Source organism: Talpa occidentalis, unplaced genomic scaffold (genome assembly GCF_014898055.3).
Source record: "Talpa occidentalis isolate TD23 unplaced genomic scaffold, MPIMG_talOcc4v2.1 talOcc4.17, whole genome shotgun sequence".
NCBI classification, from domain to species: Eukaryota; Metazoa; Chordata; class Mammalia; order Eulipotyphla; family Talpidae; genus Talpa; species Talpa occidentalis.
Window position 1 is genome coordinate 50,408,984 of NW_023601754.1, and position 11,783 is coordinate 50,420,766.

The window sequence follows — 11,783 nt, forward strand, 5'->3', positions numbered from 1 at the left end:
CCGCGGGCCGGGCCGGGCCGGGGAGGCCGCACACGCGGGGTTTCCCGCCCCGGCCGCGCAGGGTGTCCGCGCGCGGGACGCCGGCCCGGGGGACACGCCCTGGACGCCCGCGGGCGCGTCTGCCGCCTCCCCTCCCTGCGCCCCTCCTCCCGGCCGCCCGCCCCCGCCCCCGCCCCCGCCCCCGCCGACCCGGCCCCTCCCCAGGCCGCCCTCTGGGGCGCGGAGCCGCGGAGGCCTCTGGGAGCTGGGGGCGTGGTCGGCTCGAAGCCGCGGGGCTCGGGCGAGGCGGGCGCGCGGGCTTCTGGGAAGTGTAGTCCGGCGGCGGCGGCGCGCAGGCGCACTGCAGCGGCGGGCTGGCGACCGGTCACTGTCCCGGCGGAGCCGCGCGGTGAGTCGCGGGCGGGGAGGAGGGGCAGGGCGGGCCGACGCCCCCGTGCGGCCGGGGAGGCGTGGGGTGGGCGGGGGCGCGCGGGCCGGAGCGTGTGCGGGCACAGGGCGTGCAAGCCCGACGGGGGGCCGGCGCGCCGCACCTAAGGGGCGTCTGCTGAGCTCCGGCGGGGGGCCGGGCTGGGGGGTGCAGAGGGGCCACTGACGGCTGGGGGGGTGCGGTCACCCCGCGCGGGCGGAAGCTTGGCCGTCGCGTTGTGACTGAGTGGCCGCGTGTCCTTGCTTCGCGCGCGGGTGGGTGCGCATGTGAGTGCGCGCGTGTGCGCACGAGGGCGTGGGTGCGCGTGTGCGCCCGTGGACTGGCTCCGGTGCCCGCCGCGGCGTCTCTGGCGCCCTGACCGTGTCCGCGGCCTTTTCCGCCCACGGTGTCCCCTGCGCCTCTGCCTCGGTGCACCGAGTCCCGCTTGGGTGCTCCCGGAGTGTGGCGCGGGGGCTCGGGGTGCCCTCCCCCAAGCTGTGTAGGCCCTGGCGGGAGTGGCCGGGGGGGACGGGTCGGCGTGGGGGCAGGCTGGGGGAGACGGCCGTCTGTCCCCTCCCGTGGGCCTGCTCGGAGGGCGTCAGAGCCCCTTGTGCAAATTGCGGTTCCGGGCACTTTGTGGGGCCGCCTCGTTTAGGGGCTCGCGGCCACTGCTAGGAAGGACAGTGACCTGACCAGCCCCATGTTTCAGGCGGGGAAACAGGCTGAGACTCTGGACGTGAATCCGCGGACGCTCCGCCCAGGCGTCTGGGCCCCAGAACCCCCAGCTTAGCGCGAGGCAGACGGGAAGTCCGGGGGAGGCAGTTTGGGGGGCCTGAGATCCGCAAAGGATCTCAGGAACCATGGAACGAAGTAACCACCGAGAGCAGTCAGGGGTCACCGGTCAAGTCTCTGCCTCCTCGGCCCTCCTCCTGTTAAAGTGACGTCACAGCCTGACCCTCTTGGGATGACGTCAGGTCACCCCGGCTGCGGCGGCGCGGGTCTGTGCTCCTGCCGGGGAGGCCGAGCGGCCCTGGCCCGCGCGGCCAGGGCGCCGCCCGTGTTGGTGGGGCAGCAGATGCGGGGGCGCGGGGCCCCCGGCAGAGGCCCCAGCTGGGGACGACGCACACACTGTCGCGGGGCAGCCCCTGCCCGGGGACATGCGACCGAGAGAGCGGCCGCCCCCGCAGGGCCCCCGGGGTGCCCGCCCGCTCCTGAGGCGCAGGGGTGTGCGCGCTGGGTCACGCGTGTGCACACACTCACGCACACACGTGCACACACACGCACCCGCGCCGGTTTCTTTTCCCGGGACTTCAGGGCGCGGTGGAGGCGGCGCTGCTCCTGCTCCTCCGGTTCCTCCCGCTCCTCCCGCTCCTCCCAGCGATGCCTCGCAGGCGGCCTGGGGTTTGTATGCGCACCGGGCGGCCCAGGGGCCCGGGGCTGGTGGTTCAGGGGAACATTTGTCTCCCCTCGGAGCAGGACTTGCTTCCAGGCCGTGGGGTGGGCACCCGGGCACTGAGTCCCCCATGTGGGAGTCCCTGTGGCCCCAGCCGAACCGAGCACCCCAGACTCCAAGCGTTTGCTCTGATGTTCATTCTTACTTTGTTCTTTTATTTAAAAACAGGATCACTTTTTCAAGTGTTTATAATTCCAATGAGTGCATAACACAGCCATTCTCTATTTGTGGGCATTTCTGTAATATCCTTCTTGTTACCCCACCTCACAACATAAAAGCCAGGGCCTGACAATTACATCCCCTGCCATCCCACCTATACCTCTATGTCACCCCGCATCACCCCTGCTTCCCCCAGCCCGAGAACCAGCAGCCTGAAGCCTGCACACAGCTCCCTCCTTCCTTCTGTCCCTCGCCCCCCTCAAAGGTGTCCTGGAGGCTGTGTTACGTCTCAGTCAGGCAGTAGCCAGGCCTTCCTGGCCTCAAAGCCAAAACATGCAGTTTTGGTCTCATTTGCTTTCATCTCACGCTCTGCGCATCCTAGTGAGCTTTGTTTCCAGGCAACAGCGGGTTTTTCTGAGGGAGGTGTTCTTTGAGAAAGTACAAAGACAGCATAAGCAGTTCATGCCGGCCAGCAACTCGGCCTGATGTTCGTCACCGCGGACAGACCCCGTTTTGCGGGGGCATCATGGGCTCAGGACCACGGAACAGGATAGTGCCTGTTCGGGACCACGGACAGCGCCCGCTATGCCGCACCGGGACGCGGGTCCGCACATGGTTCAGCACCTCGGACAGTTCCGGCTCCGCGAGAAGTCCAGTTCCCGATGTCCAGCACCAGGGCGCGTGGACAGCGCCCTACGGCGCAGGACCACGCGCAGTTTCCCGGGGTTCAGGATCACGAATAGTTCCTGTTCTGGGCAAAGGCCGCTCCCGGGATTCAGCACCACAGAGGCGCGGACAGCGCCTCGTGGGGTCAGCACCGCGGACAGTTCCCAGAGCGCAGCCCTTGCCTCAAGGCATGTGCTCCTCTGGGCAGATTTCTAAGCTCACCCGCCCCCCCCACCCCCAAAGACCCCGAACACTTACCTCTGCGTAGACCAGGCTCGCCTGGTAGCTTCGAGAGAGGGGGGCATCAAATGTTTAACACGCCCCAAAGGGAGTCTGGATTTTCTCCCAGCGCAAAATATCTCCAGGGCCTCCCTGGTGGTGCAAGTGGCTAAGTCTCAGCACCATGAAGCGGCCGCAGCCGCTGCAGCACGAGTTCCATCCCCTGCCAGGGAGCTCCCCGCAGGGCGCAGCAGACCCCTCCTGTCTCCCCGCTGCTCCCCTCAGCGGTGGATTTCGGTAGATCTGCCTGTTCTGTTGCTTTGTCTCTGGTGAATCCTCTCACCCCCACACCTCTGGCCTGCACCCCAGCTCTTGGATGCATAAATAAATCTTTAAAAAATGTATCTGCACCCCACACAGGGCCCTGCAGGACACACAGATGCTGGGACTCAGAAGTGCAAACGCGTCCCACAGCCCCTGCCCTCCCCTCCCCACTGCCATCTCCTCCGGGAGGGCATCCTCAGCTCCGTCTCCGAGGCGAGTCCGAATGTGTCCCCTGAGCTCCATCCTCGCCACCTCCTCGCTGCAGACGTGTCCTCTCCCACCTGGCTTGTTGCAGCAGCCTCCTAACGGGTCTTCTCCTTCTAGAACATTCCGGACGCAACATTCCTGGAGGCTCCTCCTGGCTGCACACCGCCCCAAACCGGCAGGTCCAGGTATGGAGACGCCTCTCAACAAAGGGGTTTGGGTCCGACAGTACGATGGGCGCACCCCTAAGCTCTGGTCTCGGGCTCCCACTTTCCTGGCCCGTGTCCCCCCAGCAGGACAGGGAAGCCCTTTAGGCCTCGATCCCTTCTCCTTCCGCGGCATCTGCCCTTGGGCTGTTGGGGCTCCCCGAGATGCCCGCGGGGGCGTGCGCTGGACCCTGCCGGTGGGCCAGTTGTGCTGCTTGTCTGGGTCACTGGGACGGCTCAAGTGTTTATCCATTTGCAGAAAAAAGTTCCATCCTCGCCTCAAACCACTGAAATAAGTCCGGAAGGGCCGAGCCCCTAAACACAAGGCTGGGACGTAGGCGGCGGCACGGGAACGGGGGCACCTGGGGCTGCGGGGGGAGCCCAAGAGATCAGCGCTTGGCCTCGGCCAAGGCCCCAGACCCGAGCCCTGGCGGGGCCGGCAGCCCGGAGGCCCCGCGGAGCCCCTGGGCGCGGGGAGGCGGTAGGGGCGGGGACGCGGGAGGAGCCGCTCCACTTCACCAGCCACAAGGAAAGGGGGGCTCCCCGCCGTGGGTGGCTTGTGGGACTCTGGCGGCGCCGGGAGAAGCGAAGGGCGGTGACGGCGCGCGCAGGACCCGGCTCCGCGGCTCTCGCTCTCCCGGCGCGGGCGCGGTGGGCGCCGTGGCTCCCCCATCAGGACGGGAAACTGAGGCCCGGGGAGGGCGCGGTAGTAACAATGGGCGAAGCCGGCCCCTGACCCGGCGGTCGGCGCCCCCTTGCGGGCCGCCTGCCGCACCCCTGCTCCTGCCCCCCAGCTGCGGCCCCCCCAGAGCCGCCCCGGGCGGGCGGGTGTCGACGACGTCCGGCCCCTGCGCGACCACGCGCGATCCTGGCGCTCGCCGGCGCGCCCCTCGGGTGGGCGCCGCGCCCCAGTGTGGCCCCAGCACCCGCGCGCCGGTTTGGGGGACCGCACCCCCAAACGGAGCCGCGGACCGGAAGGCCCCGCCGTCCCCGCGCCCGCTCCGCCCCGAGGGCGCCCGCTCCGCGGACGGGGGCGGGGGCGCGGGCTGTGGTGGCAGCGCCCCGGGGGCGTGCATGCGGGCTGCGGGCGCCCCCGGCCCGCGTCGGGTCTTTGCTGTCCCTGCCCGCGGCGTGTGCGCCGAGCGCGCGCCTGGAGCTCGGGGTCCCAGACGGGGTTGCAGAGCCGGCGCCGGGGCGGGGCCTTCCCTGACCGTGGGGTCGGGGTGCGGAGCGCGAAGCCGTCTGTGGGCGGGGCCCCACCCGCCCCGCCCCGCCCCGCCCCGCCCCGGCGCCGACCCCCCTCCAGGCCCGCCCTTCCCCGCCCTCTGGGGATGTGCCACGAGCCCCTTTGGGGACTCCCCGAGCCCCACGCTCGGCCCACGCGGCGGAACAAGCCGCGGCCACACGGGGGCGGAGCTGCGGGGCCGGCCCCCGACGTGCGGCCATTTCTCCTGGCGGGCGCGGGTCCGGTCAGCGGAGGCCGAGTCGTGGCCCCGCAGGGGCCCCCCTGAGACGCCCCCAGGCCGGGGGAGGCCGAGCCCCCCCTTCGCATGGGCACCGCCCCTCCAGCCGCTGAGCGCCCCCTGCCCGCGCCCGTCCCGTCGCCCCGGCTCAGGCTTTTCCCTTTCACCCAGACGGCGACGCCCCGCGGCGCCCGCGCTTAGCCTCGAGCTGCGGGGGGCCCCTGCGTCGGGGGGAGGGGCGTCCGGCTGCGCCAACAGCCCGGGCGGGCGCGGCTGAGACCCCGGGCGGGTCTGGGGTCGGGCTCCCCCTCGCGGCACCGTCCGGCAGCGGGACGGGGGCGCTGCTACCGCGGCCCCCCGCGGCCCCCGCCCGAGTCAGCCCGGGGAGGAGCCGCGTCAGGGGCGGACGGGCCGGCGACAGGAAACGCCGCGGAATCTGGGGCGCCCCGGGCTGTCTGCTGGGGGGCCCCCAGACTGTTCCACGCCGCTCTCGGCCGTTTCGTCCACGGAACCGACGGGCCCCAACAGCCGTTGCCAGCAAAAGCGGCTGTTTCTCGGGTCCGCGAGGCCGTGTCCGCCTCCGCCCGCGGGACCCGCGTCCCTCGACGGGCGCCGCCTGGAGACGCTTCCCACGGCGGGTTCCTGGCACCTGCCCGCGTGGCCCTGCGCGCGCCCCGCCCCCCGCCCCCCAGGGCCCCCTCCCTGCCTGAGGAGCCCCGAGCGCCTGACACCCCTGGCGTCTGTGGGCGCCCCCGGAGGGGACCCCAGGAGAGCAGGGCCGCGTCTCTGGCCCCTGGAGGTGCGGCCGCGGGGGCCCGGCGAGCGTTTGCCGAAAGACTAAATGTCGCTCGGTCCTCAGGTTCGGGGCCCGCCCCGGGGCCGGGGTGCCGGCTCGGGCGCCCGCCCGCCGTGCAGAGCCGCGGCCCGCCCCGCGGCGCTGCTGGAGCCCGAGCGCGCCCGGACGCCGCCGCCCCGCGACGGCAGGGCCCGGGAGCAGCTGGGCGCCCCGGCCGGGACCAGGGGCCGTGGAGGCGGCGGCCCGGGCGACGCAGGCGAGGAGACAGGTGAGGAGGCCGCGGGGCGCGAGGAGGGCGGGTCCCCCACGGCCCAGGGCGCGAACGTGGTGCGGGCCGAGTCGGGCAGCCCCGCTGTGGAGGGAGTCACCCCACAGCCGGTGGCTTCGAGCAGCGCCCCGCTCCCGTGTCTGCCGGCCATGGGGGGCCAGCCCCCGGCCCTCGTGCCGCGGGGCGCACGGCGGGGTTCCCGGCACCCCTGGCAGTTCCGGGCCGCGCTCACCCACGGCTCCAGCCAGCAGCGCCCCCCGGACCCCGCCCCCCCGGGCCCCCCGCGCCCGCGACGCGGCCGGGCCTGCCGGGCCCACGGGGCTGCGCACGCTGCTGCCTCGCGGGCGGGGCCGGCGGCCCGGGGCGGGGCGCGGGGGCGGGGGGGGCGCGGAGGGGCGGGGTCTGCGGCCGCCCGAGGTCTGGTTTGCGCCGGGAACCCCGGGGCGTCTGAGGGAGGAACGGGCTCCCCTGTTTCAGACTCTGGCCGGGCCGCCCCGCGGCGCCATTACAGCCTCCCCGGAACCGGGGCGACGTCTGGGGAGTTTTGGGGGTTCTGCGGACGGGGGTTGTGTCCGCGTCTCTGCGGGACGCTGCTGCCCCCTGGCGGTCGGGGGTGGCGGAGCGCGGGCTCCGGGGTGGGGGGGGGAGGCGGGTAAGTGGACCCGAGAAGCGGGGGGCCCCCCATCCGCGGACGGACCTGCGGGCCGAGGCCGCTCGCGGGGCGCCCCCTCCCCGAGGGCAGCGCCGTTTGCGCCGCGCGGGCCCGTCAGCCGCGGGGGCGGCGGCGTCCATCTCAGGCGGGGTGAGCGTGGGGTGTCCCCGCGGCCCGACCCCGTCCCGCGCAGGCCTGCGGGGTCACAGGCTCGGGCTGGGGGCGTCTCCGGGAGCCGGGAGGCCCCCGAGGCCTCCTTCTGCTGGTCGGGTGGGCTGGGGGCGCGGCGCGGCGCGGCCTGGAGGGGCCGTCCCCGGAGGTGAGGGGCAGGCACGAGGACACCCAGGCCCCCCACTCCTCCCAGCCTGAAACTTTCGGGGGGCAGCAGGGGAGGGCGAGGCCGAGCGCCGCCAGCCGCCTGGTCCCTCACGGCCACTCTCTGCGCCCCCAGACCTGCCTGCTCTGGACGCCGCGTTCCCCAGGCCCGGAGCTCCGCGGAGGAAGACGCCAGGCCCGGCCCCACGACCCCCAGGTAAGGGGGCGCCCTCCCCTCCGCGGACGCCCCGCCCTGGGAACCCCGCCCCGTCTGCCCAGGGCTGGCCCAGGAGGCCCCGCGGGTCAGGCGCCGGCTCCGGTCGCCCGTGGCGGACGCAGCGGCCTCTGCGCTCCCGCAGCCCCCACGCCCGAGGGCCCCGCACAGCAGCCCCCACCCCCAGCCCCTCCTCTCTGCACCCGCCTTCCCTCGCCCATCGCCACCGCCCTCCCCGCCCCCGCACCCCAACCTTGTGCTCCCCGCGCCCCCCCCCGTGTGGATCCAGTTTTCCTTCGTCAGCTGCCCCCTGGTCACGGGCTCTCACCCGCCCCCGCCCGCCCCCCACTCTCCGTGCACCCCTGCTGACTGTGGGGAGGCGCCGCCGAGCACGTCCTCAAGACTGTCTTGGGGGCACGAGCCCTGGGCGTGAGGCGGGACGGGCTGCCCGCAGGCGCGGGTCCCCCCTGCCCCGGAGGCCGGGGCGCTCGCCCCGCGCAGGCGTCCCGGGCCTTTGCTGGACCCGGCTCTGGGGGGTCAAGTCAGAAAGGGACTTGGGGGCGGGGAGAGGCCGGCCCGGGGTGCGGGCAGAGATGACTCCAGGGGCAGCTCCGGGCCGTGGGCTTGTTCTGGGGCCCCCCGGAGCGACCAGGGCAGGCGCGGGGTGGGGGGCGCAGGCAGAAGTGCGGGCGCCGCGGGCTGGAGGGGGCGGGGGCGGGGGCTGCCGGGGGCGGGTGTCTCTGGCGCTGCAGCCGCGGCCTTTGCTGCCGGGGCCCCGGGGGCCGTCGACGAGGGTTGTCCTGGCCGCCGCGTCCACGGCCCCTCGCTGCCTCCTGTGCGTGTGGGGGGCACGGAGGGGGCCGGGGCGGCTGGCGGGGAGGCGCGAGGGCTGGACGAGGTGGAGGGAGAGGGACTGCGGGCGAGCGGCCCCGGGGCACCCCACCCCGCACAGCGGGGCGCGCCAGGGCCTGTGCCGGCCTTGAAGTGGGTCCCCGCTCCGGCCCCCGGCCCCTCCCAAGGCGCAGCCACCCCCCCGCGGCCTCCTTCCAAGAAATGGGGGATCTGCGGCCGTCCCAGGCGGGTGGGTTCTTCGTGGGTTCAGGCAGGGACAGAGGCCGGCAGGGGCTCCCCGCGGTCTGCACCCCGCCCTCTCGTGGCCACTCGTGGCCGCCCAGTGTCCCCGCCCACGGGCCCAGGCGCCCACCCGGCCGCCCCCCACACCCGGGGCGACACCACCAGCCGCGCCCGCGCCCACACATGCGAGGGGTGGCCGCGAGGCCAGTGGCGGGAAAGCGGACCCCTCTCTCCCCACGGGGAGCCGAGCCCCTCCGCTCGCGGCTCCCCGCTGAGTCCCCGGGACAGGCGCTGTCAGGCCGCGGAGCTCAGGCGAGTTTCCTGTGACGGTGACGGGGAGAGGCCTCGGGCGGGAGCAGAACACGGCGTTGAGAGTGGGGGCGCTGGGCCGCCTCGGGGGGTGTGTGGGGGGCGGCGACAGGTGGCGCGCAGCCCGGAAGGGCCCGAAGCAGAGACGAGGGGACGTTGCGGGGAGCTTTTGGGGTGGGGTGCAGGGATTTTGGGCTACCAGGGCTAAGTCAACGCAAGAGGCCCACGCCCTCCCCGGGGGGACGGGCGCCAGTCGGGGCTCAGGAGAGGAGGGTTGGGTGGAGAAACCTGGGTCAGACCGGCCTCTCGCCCCGCGAGCCTTGCTGTGGGGAACACGCGGAGCCGCCTCTCAGGGAGAGCTCCCCTTCCCTCCGCGGGCGATGGGGTGGCCCTCGGCCCCCCAGGCAGCGTGGGTGTGGCAGGACCGTGTGGCCGCGCCCTCTGCCGGGCCCCCTGGACGCGGCTCGTGTATTTATCTGTCACCAGGTCGGGTCCTGCTGGCATCGCAACAGCTTGGCACGTGCCTGGCCGAGCCATCCCTGGGCCTAACCCTCGTCCTGCAAGGGGGGGAACCGCCGTTGTCACCCCCTCTTCTGTCTCGGGGCTTCCTGGAGTGCCCCAGAGCGCCCCGGCAGACGGCCGTCGTCCTGGTGGTGTGTGTGCTCCCCCTGTTCCTGGTGGTGACCGGGAGGCCCCTGGCGCTTGTCCTCTGACCACGGCGCCGCCGCCGTCGAGGGTTCTGCACGTCCGCAAGGAAGGGGCCGGGCCAGCAGCAGGACAGGCCACTGAGGCCAAGTGCCCTCCCAGCACCCGTCGGGACATTTGTTGAGTTTAACCTTTTGGGGAGGCCTTGCCCCTGTGTCCCTGCACGCAGTCATCCTCGATGCAACTGTTTTCTGTCCACCGGGAGGGGGGCGGGGAGTCACCGGTGCCCCCCAGCCGGAGGTGCAGCCCGACCTCGCAGAAGGTGGACGGAGGGAGCTCGGGGGGTGCACAGTGAAAGTCACTTCCTGACCTGTGTCCTTGGGGCGTAGGACCCCATCTTGTTTCCGGAGGAGTCTCGTGTGTGTGGAGTTCGGGGTCCCGGCTGAGGACTCGCTCCCTTTCACCTGCTTGTAAGGGGTCGGTTCCTTGACGTTTGGGAAGAGGCCGCCGTGGAGGGACCACGTCCTGGGGCGAGGGCGGCCGACTCTTGGCTCAGGCATCTGTGGTAGTTTTTTATTCCTCCCGAGGATGGGTTTTGGGGCTAGAACATCCTCCCCTTCGTGTCCGCATGTCCCCTTCCCTTTCTGGTCCATTTGTGAGCGTCGGACCCGTTTCCTCTCGCTTCTCCAAAGAAAGCACCAGGATGGGTCCATCCATTTCCCTCCAGCTTTGAGATGTTTCCCTTCATTAGGTCTTGGGTTTGAAGAAAATGTGTTTCTACTCCTCGTGTCACTGTGGAGGTGACGCCTTTGTGTTCTCTGACGGCACATGATCCCGTGGTGGAACCAGCCTCGGCAGCGTCCTGGAGTTGGACGCCCCGTGTTTAGGGGCTGGACTGACTCAAAAAGTCATTTTCTTGATGTCCGGCTCTGTTGGGAACGTGGCGTCTCCGCCGCTTTCCTGAGCTTTCCGGCCCTGGGCTGCGGCCTGCCTGGATCACGACCGGGTGTGTGTGTGTGTGTGTGTGTGTGTGTGTGTGTGTCTCGTGGACATTTGAGGCTGATTTTCCATGTGTCGAATCCCAAACTCGGCTCTGACCCTGCGTGCGTCTTATGTTGGCCCGCCCGTGCCAGGCCTGTGAAGGTTACGGGGAAACCTGCCAGGACGAGTCTATTTTCCTAATTCTTGCTCTCCGGGCGCAGCAGCTGTGACTGGAGGTGACATAGAGCGTTGCTCTGCCGAGAACATGGGGTTCATGCCAGAAACCCCAAGCACATGGTGAAAGGAGTCCCCTTCGTGTCACTTGAATGGATTCGAAGGACTTTTCCTGATATGCAAGAGCAATGAGGACATGCAGGTTTGATATGGGGGGGTTCTCCCCCTCGCGCCCCTGAGGAATGCACCCCAAGAGGCATCTAAAGGGAAAGGATGCAAATCTGGGGGCGTCGTATCCCCGTCCCCCCAAACTTGCCCCATCCCGACCCGATCCTCCCCCGCCCCATCCAGCCCAGCCCGTCCAGTCCTGACCCGAACTTCCCTGCCCGTCCTGTCCAGCCTGTCCCGACCTGCACATCCCATCCGTCCCGTCTGTCCTGGCTTACACATCCCACCCCACCCATCCCGCCTGTCCCGTCCGTCCCATCCCGCCCGCCCGTCCCGTCTCCCGTCTGTCCTGCCTTGCACATCCCACCCCACCCATCCTGCCCGTCCTGTCCATCCCGTCCGTCCCGTCCAGCCCGTCCAGCCTGTCCCGTCCGTCCTGTCCAGCCCATCCTGTCTGTCCGGTCAATCCTGTCCGTCCTGTCCCGTCCAGCCCGTCCCACCCATCCTGTCCCGTCCAGCCCATCCTGTCCGTCCCGTCCCGTCCAGCCCATCCCACCCATCCGTCCCATCCACCCTGCAGCGCCACCTGGTGGCGGCAGGAACGGGCCATCTGGTCGACCTGGCTGAACACCCCGGGCCGGCCAACTGGTCGACCTCAGCAGGGCCCAGCAGCTGCGGCCCCTCCTCCCCACCGGCAACCCAGTGAGGAGGAGGAGCTGAGGAGCTCAGGACCCCACGTCGGTTCCACCATGAACCCACCAGGGCGCCTGAACCCCGGAGGGGACCTCGCACTCCAGGAAAGGGGCGCAAGGACATTCCAGTACACACCTGGCCGGGAGGCTGCACCACCCCGGACTTGTAGCAGGGGACAATGGGCCTCCCACGCAGCCAGGCCACCCAAGACAGGGCACCCTCCCGGCGGGCCATGGTACAGACCCCCCAGCTTTGGCCCGCCCAAGTTGGTGCTCGGATCAGCCCCTTCCCGAAAAGAGATGGCTCAAACTGTCTTGACATGGCCACCCCTCCCGGCCTCCAGGGGTGGGCACAACACCCTGCCTGCACCAGGTCTGGGGGAGGGGGTCTGCAG

General features: G+C 71.5%; 1 long non-coding RNA gene across 1 annotated transcript; it reads left to right on the plus strand.

Moving 5' to 3' along the window:
- Positions 1-7,319: 7,319 nt before the first annotated feature.
- LOC119248751 (uncharacterized) lies at positions 7,320-11,783 on the plus strand. Its single transcript, XR_008552588.1, has 3 exons — positions 7,320-7,348; positions 10,579-10,730; positions 11,459-11,783. It is a non-coding gene; the product is annotated as an uncharacterized LOC119248751 (long non-coding RNA).